We start from the raw sequence: 20,338 nt of genomic DNA on the forward strand, positions 1-20,338 counted from the left end.
TATCAATCAGGGTAGGAAAAACAGCTTATCTGGATTCAGCTGCTGCACTTGCTTGATCTATGGGAATAGATTATGTTTTTAGAAATGAATAAGTGATGTAACCAACATTTTTCTTGCTTAAAGTTAAAAATAGAAAGTGTTGACTTCAGTCATCAATTAGTTGGGTACTGAGGTAAGGGGACATGCATTCAGTAGAGCCAGCTCAGCTTGTTTTCATCCAAATTTCACTAGGTAAGCACCATTCTCTGCCTCCTATGTTCTGGGCTGTCCCTTAACTGCTGGACTAGTATGCGTTCATATTATTTTAACTTTCCATATTCTAATTATTAGTCTCAGACTATAAATAGATTCCTGAGAATCTCAAGTTCTAAAATTAATAACTGATATTTCCTCCTGAGAAATTGAACCATGCTATGGCTATTATTCAAATCACAGAAAACTAATTAGAAATTTGTCTTCAAATGCTGCATGGTCGTACACTTCCTTTTTAGCTTATATATATATATATATATATATATATATATATATATATATATATGCTGCTGGTGTTACCTTATACCATTTGATCTTTTATATATATATATATATATATATATATATATATATACACACACACATATATATATATATATATATATATATATATAGAGAGAGAGAGAGAGAGAGAGAGAGAGAATTTTAATATTTATTTATTTTTTTTTAGTTCTCGGCTGACACAACATCTTTGTACGTGGTGCTGAGGATCGAACCCGGGCCGCATGCATGCCAGGCAAGTGCACTACCGCTTGAGCCACATCCCCAGCCCCCATTTGATCTTAACTGGGGATTAACTGGCCACTAAAGGACATTTTGCAATATCTAGATATATTTTTAGTTACCTCAGCTGGTATACTACAGGCACATATGTAGTGGGTATAGGTCAGGGATGCTGCTAAAAAATCCTACAGTGTACATGACATCTTCTCACAGAAAAACATTATTTGGTTCAAAATGTCCATAAGGATATGCTTGAGTAATCTTGCTTTATAATATAGATTTACATAAAGAAGTTAATTTATGTAGATAAGAGTCACTATGATCATTTAAATCTATATGAATTAATATACACTAATAATGATAATATGATACTGTATTCATCCAAATTATCATGATCCCTTACTTTTTCAAAGTTTTAACTTGACAATCTCTTTTCAAAAGAGTTTAGGGACTCCTAAATAGATCTTCTCTCCTTGTCAAACACAAAATGAATCACAAGGAATTTTCTTATCATTCCTGTTTCTTTGGATCATTTTTGATTAAGGTTTTCAGGATTTAAGTCTTAGTAAAGAGTTAATTTCATAAGTTAGTCAACATTAAAGCTTAGTAAATGGTTTCTTAGCTCCTGATCTCTGAAACATGCTTGTGGTAACAGGGCAATACATACTTAGTCATTTCTGCTGTAAGTCTTCAATGCAAATTCCATTGTTAGTTACTGTTCGTGGCAACTATTAATAGAGAAATGAGAGAGAAACATTCTTTTTTTTTTTTAAGCTAAAATCAATGGCTCTGTGCAGCAATTCCCAGTGCACTGTGATTTTGCCTTTAAATGTAATCTCAAAACAGTTGTAATGGCAAATTAGTTTCTTTCTATTAGTTAAGTGATTATACACCAATCAGAACTGAATACACACACTATTAAGTTTATAATTATATTTGTGAATTTCACAGTCCACTTCATCTTCCTGCAGGACTCCATGAGTGCTCCCTCACTGTTTTCTTCTTGAAGGGAGTGTTTTACCAAATGCTTAATCATGGTTATCTTGATAGAAATATTTAAAATCAGGCTCAAGGGTTCATCAAATGGCTCATAGCCTTTCAAGGTCTTCATGATGTAAGCCTTGGTCAGAATCCAGTTTAACAAGGAGAAAAGTATACTGTGGATTGCAATTTTCTGGTGAAGGCGCAGTGACTTGGCTATCCATCAGCATTGTCCATTTCTTAGTGGACAGGGTTTTGAATGCCTGCCATCTCCTTGTCATAACAAAAACTAAATGTTAAATGAATTATCTATGATGCATTGACCAGGCTTAGAGGAAACCCTTTCAAGTTTACAAAGATGGCTCTACAGGGCTTGGATTTTGTTACTTTTTCTGGCAAACTGTGGCAAAAGGGAGTATTTATTTATTTTAGATTTTTTTTAATGCTACTTAATTTCTATGGCTTTCACATTGTGATTATTTTATAATGCAGCTTGCTATTACATAACTTCAATTAAATTTATTCAATGAGTATTTATAAGGAGCCTGCCATGTTCTTCAATTTATAGCAATTTTATACAGTGGGAGCTTGAGTGAAAGCATGGCTAATCAAAAAGATTATTTTTGAATGCCAGCAAGAAAGCATTGTGGGCTGAGTGCGGTGATGCATACCTGTAATCCCAGTGGCTCAGGAGGCTGAGGCAAGAGCATTGCGGGTTCAAAGTCAGCCTTAGCAAAAGTGAGGTGCTCAGCAACTCAGTGAGACCTTGTCTCTAAATAAAATACAAAATAAGGCTGGGGATGTGGCTCAGTCATCAAATGTCCCTGAGTTCGAATCCTGGTACCCTATCCACCCTCCCTGCAAAAAAAAAAAAAAAAAGAAAGAAAGCATTATGGCAAGTAAATATACTAAGGCTCTGAAGTTAGATGAACCTGTGAACAGAGAAAAACTCTGGGATTTGCTTGCTGGTGTGTGACCCTGGATGTTGCTTAACTTCTCTGACCTTAGGTTTTCTTATGTACTGAATGGGAAGAAACATAAATCAGACTTCACACTTTCAATGATTGATCCTACCAGTTCAGCAGCATTAGGTAAATACCATAACTACTCTAGACTCCAATTTCCCCATTAAAATATAGACTTGAATGTTATCTTGCCTTTAAAGATTTTAGCATAATTCTTAGCCCACAATATGTGGTCAGTAAATAAAAAGAATCATTACTACAACCACCATTGTCATTGTCATCATCACGAGAGATGAGCACATCATCACAGGAGGCATTTAATCAGAGGTAATTGGTTGCTTTTAGATGGGTTCCTAGTATATTCATCATATAGTATCAATTTGACCTATATTATGTCTTTGAGATTCCATGAATAATTCTGTTTTAGTCAACTTTCTGTTTCTAAGGCAAAATTCCTGAGAAAAACCACTAAAAGAAGAAAAGACTTATTTTGACATGGTTTCAGTGTCTGATCAGCCAACTCCATTTATTTTTTATCCTGTGGTGAGGCAGTATATCCTGACAGAAAGGTGTGACAGAGGAAAGCTGCTTACCTCATGGCAGCTGGGAAGCAGAGGGTGGGGTAGTGGCCAGTGAAAAGATGCACCTTGGAGGGCATGTGCCCAGTGACCTACTTCCTTCAAATAGGACCCCCTTCCTACAGTTTCCATTGCCTCCCCATAATGCCATGGAATTATGACTCCATCAAGTGGTTAATTCATTGATATGGTTAGAGTCTTCATGACACTATAATCACCTTCCAAAAGATCCACTTCTGAACACTATTTCATTAGGAACCAAGTCTTCAATACATGAACATTTGGGGCACATTCCAGATCCAAGCCATGGCCCTTTCTAATGGTAGAATTTCAGAACTGTTACAATTAGGCAGAAAATACTTTTAGGCAAGAGTACCCTGGCACCATGCAGGTGTTACTTCTTCTTAATACATAAAGCTGATACCTGAAAATCATAATTAATTTTATGCCTTCTGTTACCAAAGTTAAACTATTCTTTTTTCCCCCTACTTTTTCTAAATTATAGTTACTCCTCATTGACTCTGCTCCATATTCTACATATTTTTTTGAATTAATTTTGTTCCACAGGGAGAAATGCTACATAGATTTTTCGTTACTGCTTCTCTTATTTATGCATCCTCAAAATATACTTTTTTTTTCACCCACTGATAATTGAACAATTTTTGACACTTGCTTAGCTTGATTTGAACTATGTCTGTAATTGTCTTTTGTGGCTCCATAATATCAGTTGTTTCTTATATTGAATTTTTGCGCTTTCTCATTTTAAAATGTTCTTTTGCATTAACTGAAAGTCATTTTTATTTGTACCTTCTTCTGCTGCAAGGGTCATTTGGGAATCTAGTTTTATCCTCTTAGGGCGAATGACTCACTCTTCCCTTCTACTACTGATAGCCATGTCATCTGTAGATGTGATAAAGAGCTTTCTTCCAATGATAAGTGATAGGACAAAGTGCCAAAAAGGTTCAGACCTAGGTCTTCTGCATGAATTTTAGTTTGAAGATTTCAGGAATGCAAGCAGCTTGAAATAAATTAAAGCAAACAAAAGTACTCCTATGAGTTATGGGGATTTCTCAAGTATATGGAGTCAGGCAGTTTGTTTGTATCAGCTGATCATTGAACATTTTTGGGAGGCATCTATGTACTAGAAACGAAGAAGGATATTTTCAGTGACATGCTACATCACTTAAACTACTAGCAGTTTCTACTCCCTCAAATAGGGAAGTCCTGAACAGAGTTGTTTTGGGGCCAGATTTTTAGTATTTATTTGTAGGAATTAAAAAGGTCTCCAAGGTCCCACATTTAGTCTCTGTTCTTATTATTGTTATGTTGGTTGATATATGACAATTATATGCATTTATAAGATGCAATGTATATAATGTATATTTTGATACATGCACAGAATATGTAATAGTCAAATCAGGAGAAAGCATATCCATCACCTCAAACACTTATAATTCTTTTAGGGTTGGAACATTAAAAGTTTTTTTAAAAAATATTTTGAGATATACAATAAATTGTTGTTAATTATAGTTACCTACCCTGATATAGAAAACCAGAACACATTCTTCTTATATAACAGTATTTTTGTGCCCGATACTCAACTTTTCCCAACTACCCTCCCTTTTCAAGCCCCCAATAACCTCAACTCTACTTTCTTCTACTTCCCACATATTTTCTTAGTAATATCTTTTATTTGTACTCTTATGCTTTGACATCTGGGGCCTAGCAGACTCCAGAAGGACTGCCTCTCTGAGAATCAGCCAATTCCTAGAGATACATTCCTCTCAAACATACTTTTCAAGTTCAAATTGACCAACCCAGAACCCATACTCCTACCACCTCCTTTTTATAGCTCAAACTCTCTAGACCACTCTGAATTTGTCCTAATCACCCCAGGGCCAGGTACCATCTAAGGAAAGGATTTAGTCAACAGAACCTGCTGAAATCACTCAAATTAGCCAAGCTTGCCTTGCCTGTTGCCTATAATGAAAACCACAATAATGAATTTGCTCCTGATTTTTCCTTCTCCCCTTTGCTTTTAGTCTGACCTATGTTTCCCAGTTTGGCCATGCATGGTGTTGTGTGTCCCCTCATTCTGGGGACATGGACAACTAGCTATCTTTTCAATAAAAACTTCTTCCTGATCTCTTGGGATTGAATAATCATAAAATCTATTAAAACACAAGTAAAATTTTAGTGCTCTATTTTCCCAAAATATAACAGATATAAGAGCAACAAGTTAGAAATGAAGTAAGGTTCTAGAACCACATAGTTCATGATATTACAGGATGCCAAATATTTGTTGAAAAAAAATGCCCTTTTGCCAGTGATGTGAAGAATACATAAACAGGACCAAACTTAGACTGAAATGAGAAGAAAGTAAAAATGTGTTCTTCCAGGTTTAGTTATTTTTTCTTTTTCACTTTCATCCCTCATCTATTTCTTCCCATTGTTCCTTTATGTGTGTGTGTGTGTGTGTGTGTGTGTGTGTGTGTGTGTGTGCGTGGATGCATGCTTCACTTGACTGTACAGAATATCATTTCTGACTTGGTATTACTAACAATAATAACACAAAAAATAAACTTAAAAAGTCTCCATAAGACAAATTTTATACAGAAAGCTTTATATCCTTCTTATTTTTAAACATGTAACAAACACTAAAATGTAGGTTTTGTTAGCTTCTTGTTGCAGAAAAGCAGGCATTTGCTCAAATGGCCAAGTTAGTAGTAACAGAATATGGGTTGAGGTGTATACTATGCAAAAATTTCTCTTCTTTGTTTCACATTGTGCACCACAGTTTGCAGGAAATATACTTTTTCAGTGGTAGCTTGAAGGGGATAAAGAGGTTGCTAATGTCTGGATGACAATGTCATTTTGTGCTACAAACTCAATGACTTTCCCCTGTGGAGAATTAATCCTCCTTCTTATTTTGAATGTGTATTGCTTATATTTCAAATTCCACATACCACAGTCATAATTATAGGAGAGATAGGTGGATATGTATCATCAGCTCAACCAGCTCGCTGGCTATGTGGAAGGGAGAACTCTACCTCATCTTTGTATTCGTCACAGTACTTAGCCCTAGGGGCTTGAGCTTATTAAGTATACAATAAATATTTGTTGAATTGATTTGAATTGAGAATTAAATGCATTAATGCATGCGAAATCCCTTTGTAAGGCACTAGCCACATGAGGGACAATAAGATTATTTGAGTCATGGTGTATGGAGAAGGAAGAAAGATAGAGGGGAGGAGGATGGGGAAAACCCATTTCAGAGAGTCCTCAAAGGATGAATAATGGAATTTTAATTTTAAATGGAACTTTGCTAGCTGCCCTTAGCACAGGATTTTCTAAATTTCCATTAAAACTTTAATATGGAAAAGTAAAAACGATGAACACAGAAAACAAAGATTCACAGAAAAAAAATTCCAAAATCTGGGAGAAAGTTTTTTTTTTTTTTAAATAGGAAATATAATTACTTGTGCTTCCATCAGTTAGTTAGGTTCAATTGCAAATAAGAAAATAATCAAATACTCCCTAAAACATAAGAATGTTTCTTGTTTATTTAACTATAGCCTCAGGTTAGTTCTTCTCTGTATACTTCAATCATTAACATCAGCATCAAGATACTAGGCTCTTTTCAGTTATTTTCATTACATTCTTAATGTGTTGACATTTTGTTCTCAGATTTTTCATCTCATTGTCCCATGATATCTATTCTCAGGTTTTTCATCCCATTGTCCTAGGACATCTGACACAGGTAGAGACACTATATTCCAACACAGTAGCATCTCAAGCAGATAAGGAAGAAGGAGTAAAAATAGATGGTTTCTTTACATGCTTCTTTCCTATCAGGAAGGAAAATTTCCCTCCCTATGCACTTAGTAGATGTCTCTTTATCATTGCTTAGAACTGGGTCACATGAGCACTGCCTAGCTCTATTTCTTTAAAAGACAAATAGAATTTTTATGATTAATAACTAATTTGGGCACATTATCTCACTCACACACAGAGTCACACACTCATGGTTCTTTTAGCAATGAAAAATGGGAAAATGACTAAAAATCAAGTATCTGTCATAAAAGTAGATTGAGAAAAGAATTTTGCCTGTTACATACTTCACCTCATTAAACAGAAAAGCCCTACCAATCTGGAAGAATGTTAGAAGATAAAAATTCTTTCTGACACTGATGTTTACTGCCTGGATAGGGAAACTAGATCTGTGCCCACCAACAAAACTAAGCAGTGTTCACTCTACTATCAAGGTATCCTACTTTAGAGAGTCAATTCTCTGATATATTCTTTTTTTTAATTTCAAAGGTACCATTTTCCTATATTTTTTTATATAGAAGCAGAATAGGATGTAGGAAGAACTGGCAGTGAACCTTTATATTGTGGAAGCATAATGTCTAAAAATTAAAGATTGCATTTGGAAACAGGAATCTGTGGAAAATGGTACATTCTGAAGATTATAGCTTTTCATAAACTGCATTGCATCAGATTATTAAGAGTATTAAACTATGGACACTATTTAAAATTCCATAATTTGTTTGCAAAAACCAATGGCACTATGAGTGACAGCATGCTATATCTTAGAAATTGAATATGTTTGGGGGCATGTTAATATGTCCAATATTAATATATGAGAAGCAAATTTAATCAAATAATACACAAATTAATTGTGACCCAATCCAGTAACATCTCCATGACTTTTCTAAGGTCAGTGGTTTATTCTTTCTTGAGTAGGATGAAAGGGAAATGAAAAATATATGGGGCTTATATGTAAATATCACAAAGCAAGGGAAAGGCAACAACATGCTGAAATGTAGAAAGTATATTTCTTTGAAAATGATATATAATAGACTACAAAAGAATATTTAAAAATACTTATTCTCCAATTATAGTACTTGACATGGAGTGGGCATTAGAAGAGAAAAATTGTGAAAATAACTTGAGATAGAAATCGAGAAGGGAGACATCTAAGGAAACATTACAAGGAAACACCATAATATCTCCATGGGCAAAGCTTGGCTCTCCTGGCTTTAATTGATCCTCTTCTACTTCCTCACATTTCTCTAAAAACACATTCTTGTACAATTACTGTTGCCACACAATCTAGATGAATTTTCTTCACCTTTCTTATGAAAATCTAATTTGTTAGTTAAAATTTTACAGCTTTTGGATATCATGGAGGAGAATTTAAGTCAATATATTAACAAGGAAATGTTAACTTCTGCTGGCAGTCATTAAAAAAAATCTCTGACTTTTAGTAGCTTAAAATTACAGTTTTACTTCTCACCATATCACATATCCATCTTGGTTGGGCAATGGGAGTGTTTCTCTGCAAATCCTCATTCCGGGATATAGTTGTCAGATAGCCAACAGCTTGGACATTTCTATTTGTCATGGAAGAGGGAAAATGATCTCTGGATGGTGGGTCATCCCTTGGCATTTAAGTGTGCTGTCTGGCTCAGAAGTGATTTGTGTTAGTTTTATTCACAACTCATTTGCCAGATTGAGTTTAATAGCCTTACCCAACCAGAAGGAAGCCAGGCATATAATGACATTTGTGAGTAGAAGTTTGGAGACTAGAAACATAAGGTGAAAATCACTCAAGACAATTATATTCCACCTATTTGGTCACAAATACTTGATTCATTTTTTCCCGTAAGCAACACATATTGTCTCTTTTCTTAAGAGCCAAAGTGCAAAAGTTCTTTCCAATCATGACATGAACTCCACATCTAGGATCTTGAATAATTCATGGTGGTTTCTACATTTCAGCAATGGGAGCAGAGCCACAGCAATTTCTTGATGAGATCCAGATGTGGCCCCTATTAATTTATACACCCTTGAACTAAAAACAGTAGTAGTTAGTCTGTTTCCTAACTTCATGTAAAATGCCCGAGCTGGGTAACCAGTATAAACATTCTTGTTTGGAAATTGAAAGTAAGGAAGATTCACAGTTGTCATTGATTCATAACAATTCTGAAATTCTACTAGGCAGAATTTCCATGGCCTATGACCCTTAGTCCTAATTCTCCTAGGAGGAGCTTTCCAGTCCATTGTTCTTGTGGCCCTTCACTTTACTGTGTCTGAGTTTCTTCCTTTTCCTTCATTGTCTTTGGCTCCATGTAAAGTGAGGATTAGAGACTATTCTTTTCCTTTCATTGAGCTGCTTACTGGTCTGCTTCCTTTGCATAGAAAGCTGAGAATCTGGGCTGGAGTTGTGGCTCAGCAGTAGAGCCCTTGCCTAGCATATGTGAGGCCCTGGGTTGATTCTCAGTGCCACATAAAAATAAATAAATAAAACAAAGGTATTGTGTCTACCTACAACATATAGGTATATATATGTTGTAGTCTTTTATATCTTGAAGAGTCTTTTATATTTTGAAGATTCACCAATTCTCCCCTCTAACTTCTTGTCTTCCTTCTCCCTCTCCATCTTCCTATGCTTCTGATTTCTTTGATTTAACAAGGGTTTTAAAAATGTAGCAGACTTCTTATTTGATTCTAGCCATCTCCAGTAGACATACAGTGTACATTTTTTGTATATATACATATCTATACACACACACATATATATGAATGTGAATACACACACGCATTCCTGACTTTGAAGGAAAAGAGGGAATAACACACTTTAGGCCTTTTTTTTTTTTCTTTTAGCAGTTTTGACCAGTTGAAAGGATTTACTGGATTTCATCTTAATCCATTCAGAAGTTTTTAAAAATAAGGACCTATCCATGACTTAATACTTGCTATTAAACTGAGTTTCAAATAGACTTGGTTTCCCAGAAAGTGTCTCAATTTTATCTTTTCCAATCTGGAGTTAAGAAATATTTGCTTCTTCCAGCTTCATGAGTCACTGTATGTGTGGTTTTTCTTTAGTCTTTGTGATTCCTGCTTACAACCTAACCACTTATATTCGGATCCTACCCTTTTCTTTTAATAATTTGCAAAGTACAAAAACAACTGTGATACATTAATAATGTTCCAATCTGTGCCCCAGAAATACCAGTTCATTAGGTTCAGGGTCTGCCTTATAAATTCTTGCAGTCAATGTTGTAATGGTAAATGTTAAATAACCAGCTCTCCAGGAAAAGACAAAAACAAAAATGCCATGATTAACAGTGCTTCCAATTTCAGTGGTATAAATTCTCCTACTCTGACAGATCCAAGTTACCAACATGACATCATAAAACTCAGAGTTGGAAGGAGATATAGTTAGCTCTCTTGGCCATAAGCCAACTCTAGCATGCCACTGATTACAGATGACAATTTTACCAAATGTTTTGCCATTGTTTAACATATAGTGTCATCCTTTTTTAGTCTTTCTCATAACATGCTGCCTCGACCAAGCCATATATTTTAGCTTTTTTTTTTTATGGCAATTCCCCATATCTAGGTGCCAATTTCTGCATTAGTTAGGACAGGTTACATTTTGCTACAATGGCAAACAAAGCCAAAATCTTTCTTAGTGGCTTCAAACAAAAAAGGCTTATTTCTCACTCCTACTATGTGCCTGTCACAGATGTGTAGTGCCAATGCTCCACATGTCCATATCAGAAGACCCAGTCTGTTACAGCAGCCACCTCCTAGAACATTGCAAACCAGCCCCACAGAGAGTGAAGCAGTACTATAAGGGTTTGGTACTGACAACTAAATGAAATGTGCCACTTTTGTTCACAATTCATTGACCAAAAGTAAAGACAATACCACAAAAAAGGAAAGAAAGCATGACTTCCCATAACATATGTATGTATGCTTGTGTGTGTTTGTTTATGTATATATGTATGTGCATATTTGTGTGCATATGTATACATGTGTACATGTGTGTGTTGTGTGTTATATATATACAAACTTTTTAATGTTTCATTTTTTCTCATTATAGAGTAAATACATGTTTGTAGCTGCAAACTTCTAAATTTACATAAAATTGGGAAAAAGTAAAATAAAAGAAACCCAGATATCTATATCTACACACACACACACACACACACATGCATGCACCATGCACACACACACACATAGCCTGGTCCAGGAGATTGGTCTGGCTACTGAGCATCAACACCAGGTAATTTCCTTGACCACCCAACCAATCTAGAAAAATATCTGTCAGTTATATTTCTTTTCACATTTGCTTTGGCTTACAGCACTTACCACTAAAAATAATATTGTCTGCTTATGTGTTTGCTTATTGAATTTCTCTCCCCATTAGAATGTTATATCCACAAGAGTATGTTCTTAGCCTCTCTTGTTTTTCACTGTATTCTCAGTGTTCTGTGCTGGACACTTAGTAGGCACCCACATGCTACTCATTGAATTAATGAATGTTACGCAATATATCAGGATTTATTCACCCAGGAAAATTATAATTTAAAGAAGTGGAAAGAGTATCTGTAGGCAGAAACAGAAATTTTCAGGACTTATAGGTCAGAGAAGCCATACAGACATTAGATCTGATACACTAGTAAAGGCTTGAAAGGTGTCAGGAATTTTCCAAATGCAGAAGTAATTCAGGAAATGACTTATACATTGAAAAATGAAAGAATGGTACATACTCAATTATAAGTTTAAGAGGTCATTTGATCAGGCTGGAGTTCCATGATCTGCCAGGACAAACAGCCCCACTATTTCCACTTTCTCTACAATGAAGTTGCATCTCTGGAAATTATAATGCTCTCTAATATATGTCTTGTGATTCTACAGTATCATATCATGTGCACATATGTATGTGTGGGTCTTTTTGGAGACACCAGAAGGTGCAATTGTTCTGTTGAAGCAAATACAATGCCAGTTCAGGACAACACTTGATCCTCTGCTTCAGAAAGAGTCCAAGATTTTAAGTGAACAATGTACTCCATAATGTGTGAGTTAATTAATTAATTTATTTGTAAGAAAAACAACCTGACAGCAATGGGAAGGTGGCTTTAAAGGAAACACTATCAGTGGGAAAGGGTTATTATTAGGACAAACTTTGTGTACCAAATCCCACTTAAGGAGTTCGAACAGCATTGTCCTAGCTCCTTTTAATTTTGCTATAATAAAATATCTGAGGTTGGATACTTTATAAAAAAATGTTTATTCAGCTCATACTTCTGGAGATTTAAGAGGATGTGCTGGCATTTGGTTGGTTCTGGTGAGGGCTTCAGGGTAGATGGCATAAAAATGTGGGGAAATTTTAGAAATTTTTCATCCTCAGGTTAAAAACTATTTATTAAGGCCCAGATTTTCCATATTTCTTTGATTATTTGGAGGTGGTCTTCTGTTGGCTTCTGCTATAGAGCTGAGAAATAGTCAGGTTTGCCTCTAGTGCTCCAGTCCATATTCCACATGCTCTCCTGGGAGAAAAAATTCTCTCTGAGTCAGGAAGGGGATACTAAAAGTGTTTACGTGAGAATATATTTGCATCTCAAGAATATAAAACTTCTCAGGGCTAAACTGCAAACATGCCATTGCAGATCTCTTTTCAGGGTTATGGAGATATTTTGCTAGGAACTTTTGAAAGCTACTTTCTTCGATGATACCTTTGTCTCCCTCATGTCTGCAGGGTTATAACTTTCAAAAAGTGTTGCTGAGATTGGTCTTTTCTTCTATGTCATGTTGGCAGGGAAGCTTCCCTGGCCACCCTTACGAAAACTGCTCCTATTGACAATGTGTTCTATTCCCTTGCCCATTCATCCCTTTTGTGCTTGCCTCAATCAAAACAAAGTTTACTCATTTATTGTTTGTTTCTGCCCCCAGAGTATAAAGTTCCATTAGATATTCATGTCTATTTCATTCACATTTATATTCCCCAGTGCAAGAGCAATATTTGGCACATGGTAGACATTTATTTCTACTTTTTCCATGAATAAATTAATCACTGTGTTGAATTGGCAAAGTCCTCCAAAGCTGCCTCATTAGATTATACGAACTTGTTACAGAGAGGCTGCTGTTACTGCAAACTTGTCTACTAGTGATTGCCTTACTTCCTTTTGATTAATAATGTAAAGCATGATGGCAGGTACTTTGAACATTTTTAGAACGGAAAACAGGGGCAGGCACTTCTTGAAGTAAAAAATAGAGTGAAAAAATATATATGTATATAATTTTTAGGATTTTTTTCAGGACTTAATTCAGAATCAGTCTATAGCCTGAATTAGCAAATTAAATTAATGACTTTTTTTTTTATCTACATGTCACTTTTGACCAAAAATAGGCTCACTGAGTAGTTAGTAGTGAAAACCAATAGGCACATCACAACTTTGTTTATAGACAACCTTCCATGTACCATTTTATGAAAAATGTAAGACAAGAAAAGTAAACAAACCCTGCCAGATGACAGTCTCATAAAATTTGACTTCAATTTAATATCGTGGGGAATATTTGGATGATGAGCATTTGGCCAGCTGCCTTAAATTTTGCTCTGGTGTGTAGCACAGACTAACAGATTATCATCTAAAATCCTGGGCATAGAGTACAGATATGAAACATTAGAAATCCTTAATGATGTCTCCTGAGTTTTTCTTGCCTGATGTCTAATAGCCAAAAATATCCCTACTTCTAATATTAATGCCTTTTGTTTTTAAGTAAAACATCAGGGGTGTAAAGGAAATGTAAACCATTTCAGATGTGTAACCAACATGGTTCATTTGATTTCTGCTCACTGCTGATAGCAGCACATTCATATTTCATGGTTCCTGAATTCAAAGTACTGTGATATCCAGATGTGGTTGGCTGCTTTCAAGACCAGATGATAAACAGCATTGTTCCTTGAAGTGAGATAGCAATGCTGAAGAACAGTCCATTCAGCAGCAAATCAAAAGATTTATATTAAGTAGGAAAGTAATATTAATCCTGCATAGGCATCTTTGGTGCTGGAAACTTATATGTAGAGAAAGTAAAAAGCATAATATAAAGGAAGAGACTTATATTATGGCCTGGAGGGAGAATGTATGAAAATAAGAAGAAAGACTTGATAAATAGTTTAGAATTAATTTCTGAAAACAGTATATAAAGTGGAAAACTCAGCATCGCAGCTCATAACCTCACTTCAGTTTTGCCACCTGAGAAGTATGTATATAATTTTGGAATGTTTCATGGTCTAGAAAGAAGTTTCTATTAAAGACATAACTGTATTAAATTATTATAGGCTCTCTCCTATGAGTTTCCTAGATAGAATGCGATGCTTTTAAAATACTGTGCTGATGTGAGTGTTCACATTGTCACATGATTCTCTGCTGCTGAGGATAAATTTCTAATGTTGCTGCTCAAGGTTACTTTAGATATGACAATGTTGCAACATAATGATCTAATACATGTTTGAATGTCTTGAACAGGCAAGGAGTTCTGTATAAATTTAAAGTATGGCCTTTTCCTCATTTTTGTTTTAGTGTATCTTTATATATGAAAAAAGGGCACCTTATCTTTTCCTTAAAGTACAATTTGAAACCTGAAGAGAATATTTGATCTTCAATCTTGGCAAGCATGCCTATAAAGTAGGTGGTAGGGATGCTGATAACAATATTTATTCTTGGGAAGTAGAGGTTATCTAATGATCTTTATCATCAATCATCTCAACATATTTGTATTCACAGTAAGTATAAATGGTTAAGTTGAAATTCAAGCTGTAGCCAACAGTAAGTATAGAATTGAATTCTTAGGCAAAGTTTATAGAGCCACACTTTTGAGTATCATAATGCAAAAATCAGTTTTTAAATCATGATCCTTGGGTCATCTCTTCTGTTTTCTCGGCCATTAAGTACTTCTGAGATAATATTCTAGTTCCAGATACCATTATTTGTCTTCCTTTTAAAAATTAAAACTCTGTAGATTGTCTTATAGAATCAATCTAGTAGTTTGATGCTGCTTTATTTCATTTACTACTACATGTGTGCTGAGTCTCACCTTCCAAACCTTCCTGTACAATTAATGAGAGCAAGATATAAAACATAGTTTTTCAGACATTTAAGGAAGCTAAAAGTGTTACACAGAAAACAAAATGCAGAAACTAATATGTGCAGGAAATACTGGGTATTATCAATTAAACAAACTTCTGCAAACTACAGCAGAACTTCTCTGAGCTTCTGGTGCAGTAGTTAGTAATTGTAGCTCTGGAGCCAGGCTGCCACAGTTCACATCTCAATTCTATGATGAACTATGTCACCTTGGACCTTGGATGTATATGGGTTTATCTTTATGCTATGGTTTGGATGAATGTCCCCCACAGGTCTATGTGTTAAAGGCATGTCTCCCTGGGTGGCTAATAGGAGTTGCTGTAGATCTTCAGAAGGTGAGGCCTAGTGGGAAGTCCTTAGGTCTTTGAGAATGTACTCTTGAAGGGGGTTGTGGGAACCCAGCCCCTTCCTGTCTTGCTTCTGTTTCCTTGATCAAGAAACGAGTTGTTTTACCTGCCATGTGCTTTCAACACAACGTCCTGCCTCACAAAGGCCCAAAGCAACAGGGCCAATTGATCAGGGACTGGAACCTCCAGAAACACGAGCCAAATAACCTTCTTTTCCTTTTTTTTTTAAATTGATTTTTTTTTAAATAAATGATAGTGGAATTCATTACAATTCTTATTACACATATAGAGCACAATTTTTCATATCCCTCGTTGTATATAAAGTATGTTCACATCAATTTATATCTTCATACGTGTACTTTGGATAATGATGTACATTATGTTCCACTATCATTGCTAGCCCCCAGCTTCCCTCCCTTCCCCTTTCACCCCTCTGCCGTATTTAGAGCTCCTCTATTCCTCCCATGATCCCTCTCCCTACTCCACTATGAATCAGTTTTCTTATATCAGAGAAAACATTCTGCATTTGTTTTTTTGGGATTGGCTAACTTCACTTAGCATTATCTTCTCCAACACCATCCATTTATCTGCAAATGCCATAATTTTATTTTCTTTTATTGCTGAGTAATATTCCATTTTGTACATATGCCACATTTTTTAATCCATTCATCTACTGAAGGGCATCTAGGTTGGTTCCACAGTTTAGCTATTGTGAATTGTGTTGCTATAAACATTGATGTGACTGTGTCCCTGTTATATGCTGTTTTTTAAGTCCTTTGAGTATAGACTGAGAAGAGGCATAACTGGGTCAAATCGTGGTTCCATTCCCAGTTTTCCAAGGAACTTCCATACCGCTTTCCATATTGGCTGCACCAATTTTCAGTCCTACCAGCAATGTATGAGTACACTTTTTCCCCCACATCCTCGCCAACACCTATTTTTGTTTGTCTTCATAATAGCTGCCATTCTGATTGGAGTAACCAAGAATCAATAAATGGAATAGATTGAAACTAAAAAGTTTCTTCTCAGCAAAAGAAACAATCTGTGAGGTGAATAGATAGCCTACATCTTGGGAGCAAATTTTTACCCCTCACACATCAGATAGAACACTAATCTCTAGGGTATATAAAGAACTCAAAAAGCTAAGCACCAAAAAACCCCACAAATAACCCAATCAATAAATGGGCCAAGGACATGAACAAACACTTCTCAGAAGAGGATATACAATCAATCAACAAATATATGAAAAAATGTTCATTATCTCTAGCAGTTAAAGAAATGCAAATCTTCTCTTTTTCTTCTGTTTGGGGAAGTAGACTCAGGACCTTGTACATGGCTGAACATGTGCTCTACCAATGAGCTATATCCAAAGCTCTTTTTAAATTTTATTTAGAGACAGGATATCGCTGAATTGCCCAGGCTGTCCTTGAACTTGCAATCTTCCTACCTTAGATTCCCTGAAACACTTTCCCATAATAAGTAAATTACCTATCAAATATTTTGTCATATTTGAAAAAAAACTGACTAACACATTTGTGATACTTCAACATAAAATATTTCATAGTATATTTCCTAAGAATAATGACAATCCATTATAACACTTAGGAAAATAACAATAGTTATGTAATATCATCTAGGTGATATATAAAACTCACCCACATAGCTCCTAATGTCTTTTTATAGTAGCTTTAAAAAATCTAGGATCCAGGGACTGGGGTTGTGGCTCAGTGGTAGATGGCTCACCTAGGACCCTTGAGGCAATGGGTTTCATCCTCAGTACCACATAAACATAAAATATATTGTGTTCGCCTACAACCAAATAATACATACATACATACATACATACATACCCAAGGGCAAAAGCAATCCTTTCACCTATGTAAGGGTTCTGTGTTTGGGATTGGGGCCTCTGATAACTTCATGGCTGTGGCATTCTTTGTGTCTGGGAAAGTTTCTGTACAAAAGTATAGGATGCCTAGCTGCTGGGAAAGTTTCGGTGCAAAGACACAGAATGCCTAGCTGCTGTAGCAATGCCCTCCATGAGGAGGCTCTATATTACTCCAGTCTTATCAGCCTGGGCCTTGATCTCAGCCACACAGCTCCTGGGAATAAAACGACTCTCTTGTTAGACAACCAGTGTTTGACTAAACTCCACTGAGTGTGAACCTGTCCACAGTAACTTTAAACAAACAAAGGACTTTCTTGAGAGCTACACAAGCTCCTAATATTGGACAACTGTAGAATGTAACTGAGGAATAAGCTGCATAATATTGCTAACTCTGTAACCTGCCCAATGATACAATGAACAATAATGTACTAATGATGCCAGTGACCTAATGTAACCTATTGATATTAATAAAGCCAGCATCTTGGACCAAGGTCATTCTGCCTTTCTACATTGCTTCTGTCTCCTTTTTATTTCTTCAGAGCCCCTAAAAAATCTAGGATCCAACTGAAGTACATGAATTTTACTTTGTTCTTTTCTTTATTTTTAAATTTTTTATTTTTGTGGTGCCTGGGTTTGAATCCTGGGCATTGCAAATGCTGGGCAGCCACTCTATGCCTGAGTTACATCCCCAATCCTCTCATTTATTTACTTATTTTTACTTCTCTACATCTAAAATGTCCTTCTATGTTATTTTTCTGACATTGGATTTTTGAAGAGCTCTGATCAGCTGTCTTGCAGAATATCTTTCATCTGACTATTTTCCTTACAGTATCAATTAACTTATTTCTCTATCCATCTCTCCCAGAAGCTGGAAGTTAGGTATAGAGTTTTGATGAGATACACTTAAACATTTTGACAAGAGTGTTTGATAGGTGCTGATCCACATTTCATAGCTCCTTTTATTCTGAAACAGGTGACATCAGATTTTTCGTTTGTTATGATAAGCTTGATCATCAGATAAGATAGTAGTTATCAGAAGTCTCCATTATAAAGGTATATTTTTCCCTTTATAAATTTTAAATAATCCATTGTGTAAAGCATTGGAATTTATAGAACTCTTTTTTGCTTCATCACACTTATCAATTTTTTTAATCTACTGATAACCCTCACTTGAATATAATATTTCATTGGATGTAGAAAATAGTGTTTTTCCCAATTATGTTATTACATATACATTTCTTACTTAGCATTTTTCTTTAGAGATATCCCTACTATTTTGACTGGCATGTGATTTAAGAGGAAGTAATAGAATGGCATAGAAGAGCAGACACATGCTTGACAAGTTTTGGCAGGTTTATGACAGTTGTAACAAAACAAAACAATATAAAACCAAACCAAATCACCTCAGAGCTTTTCAGATAAGGCAGGGATAACTGTTTTGGAGATGAAGGGAAACACACACACAAGCACACAAACACACAAGAAGAGATTTACTGTATGATTATATCCTAGAAAAGGCCCATGGAAAATGCCCAGTGAACTAGGACAGCCTGTTTCAAGTAAATGCTGTAACTCCTGTTTTTTTTTTTTTTTAAACTCCTTTTTGATTCTAATGTTTGATTAACCGCATACCCTTTATTCTTCACCTTCATGTTATTTTATCTCTTTTTCTGAAGATGGCACATGTATTATTCACCTAGATCTCTCTTCCTCAGGTAAATTCTGTTGGCAGATAGCAGAGAAGGCAGTGTTTAGAAAAATACACAAATCAAACTTCTAAGATATCCATAGACAGGGCATCCAGCTCTGTGTACCAGGGTTCAGGGGGATAATATATGACACACTCAAACAGAGTCATGAAGGCAGGATTAAAATAACTCACAAAGGATATTATGGTACTCTTGACTATGAGAAGTTAACACCTGTAAGTTCCAGCATCAGGAGTGAGCAATTGTGGAGGGAGGGCTTCCTGATGGAGCAGCAGATTTAGATAGAAGGACACAGCCAACATATTTAATCTTTGTGGAGGGGTAACTGGAAGGTAAATACTCCAACTTCAGTCTTCCCCACCCTCTGATCTACTAAAATATGTTATATGAGGATAGAAATTTTATTTCATTTATGTGTATATCTAATGGATATAGTGCCAGATGTGCAGGAAGTGTCAATTAAATTTTGGTTAGTGAATGAATGAAAGAGTCAATGGAAGAATATGTGGATGGGTGAGATAGATCCTGCAGACTCACTTTCATTTTTTTTGATTTTTTTTAGTTGTATATGGACACAATATCTTTATTTTGTTTATTTTTTTATGTGGTGCTGCGGATCAAACCCAGAGCCTCACGCGTGCGTGGCAAGCGCTCTATCACTGAGCTACAACTCCAGCCCTCATTTTCATTTTCTTGATCTTGAAAATCCAAAAGCAAATTTCACTTTCTTTGCCTTACTAATGCCCATCAATGCCATGAGATCTCATTATTTTATTTTTAGAAAAAAATGATCAATGAGAACATCATACCAGAGGACTCTCACTGGGACTTTTGTGTTGAACACATTACTTAGCAAATGCTAACACAGGAACTTGAGGATATTTAGTGAACCTGCTGAAGTCAACACATTAATGCAACAGAAACCAACAGAGAAGCAACTATCTATTAACCTTGGCACTGTGGGGTCTAAAAAAGCTTTTACCCACTATTGGGCTTTGTAACCTATCAAATATATCAAGACATAAGAACAGTTAACCTTGAAAGCCTTTTGATTACCTCCCAGGGGTTAATATTCTTGAAGGCAATGTAGTATAGTAGGAAAGCCTCTCTCTTGAATTAAGCACAGTTATACACAAAATCAGCTCTGCTATTTACTAGTCATAAAACATAGG

At 35.6% G+C, this 20,338-nt stretch overlaps 1 protein-coding gene across 1 annotated transcript in view; it reads left to right on the forward strand.

Moving 5' to 3' along the window:
• Window positions 1-20,338, forward strand: part of Jrkl (JRK like) — a 243,280-nt gene that overhangs the window by 50,475 nt on the left and 172,467 nt on the right. Inside the window, exon 4 of the transcript XR_003584939.3 lies at window positions 704-769. The gene's annotated coding sequence lies outside the window, so the exon portion shown is untranslated. The remainder of the gene's footprint in view (window positions 1-703; window positions 770-20,338) is intronic.

The sequence above is a fragment of the Marmota flaviventris genome, chromosome 9, assembly GCF_047511675.1.
Source record: "Marmota flaviventris isolate mMarFla1 chromosome 9, mMarFla1.hap1, whole genome shotgun sequence".
Taxonomy (NCBI): Eukaryota; Metazoa; Chordata; class Mammalia; order Rodentia; family Sciuridae; genus Marmota; species Marmota flaviventris.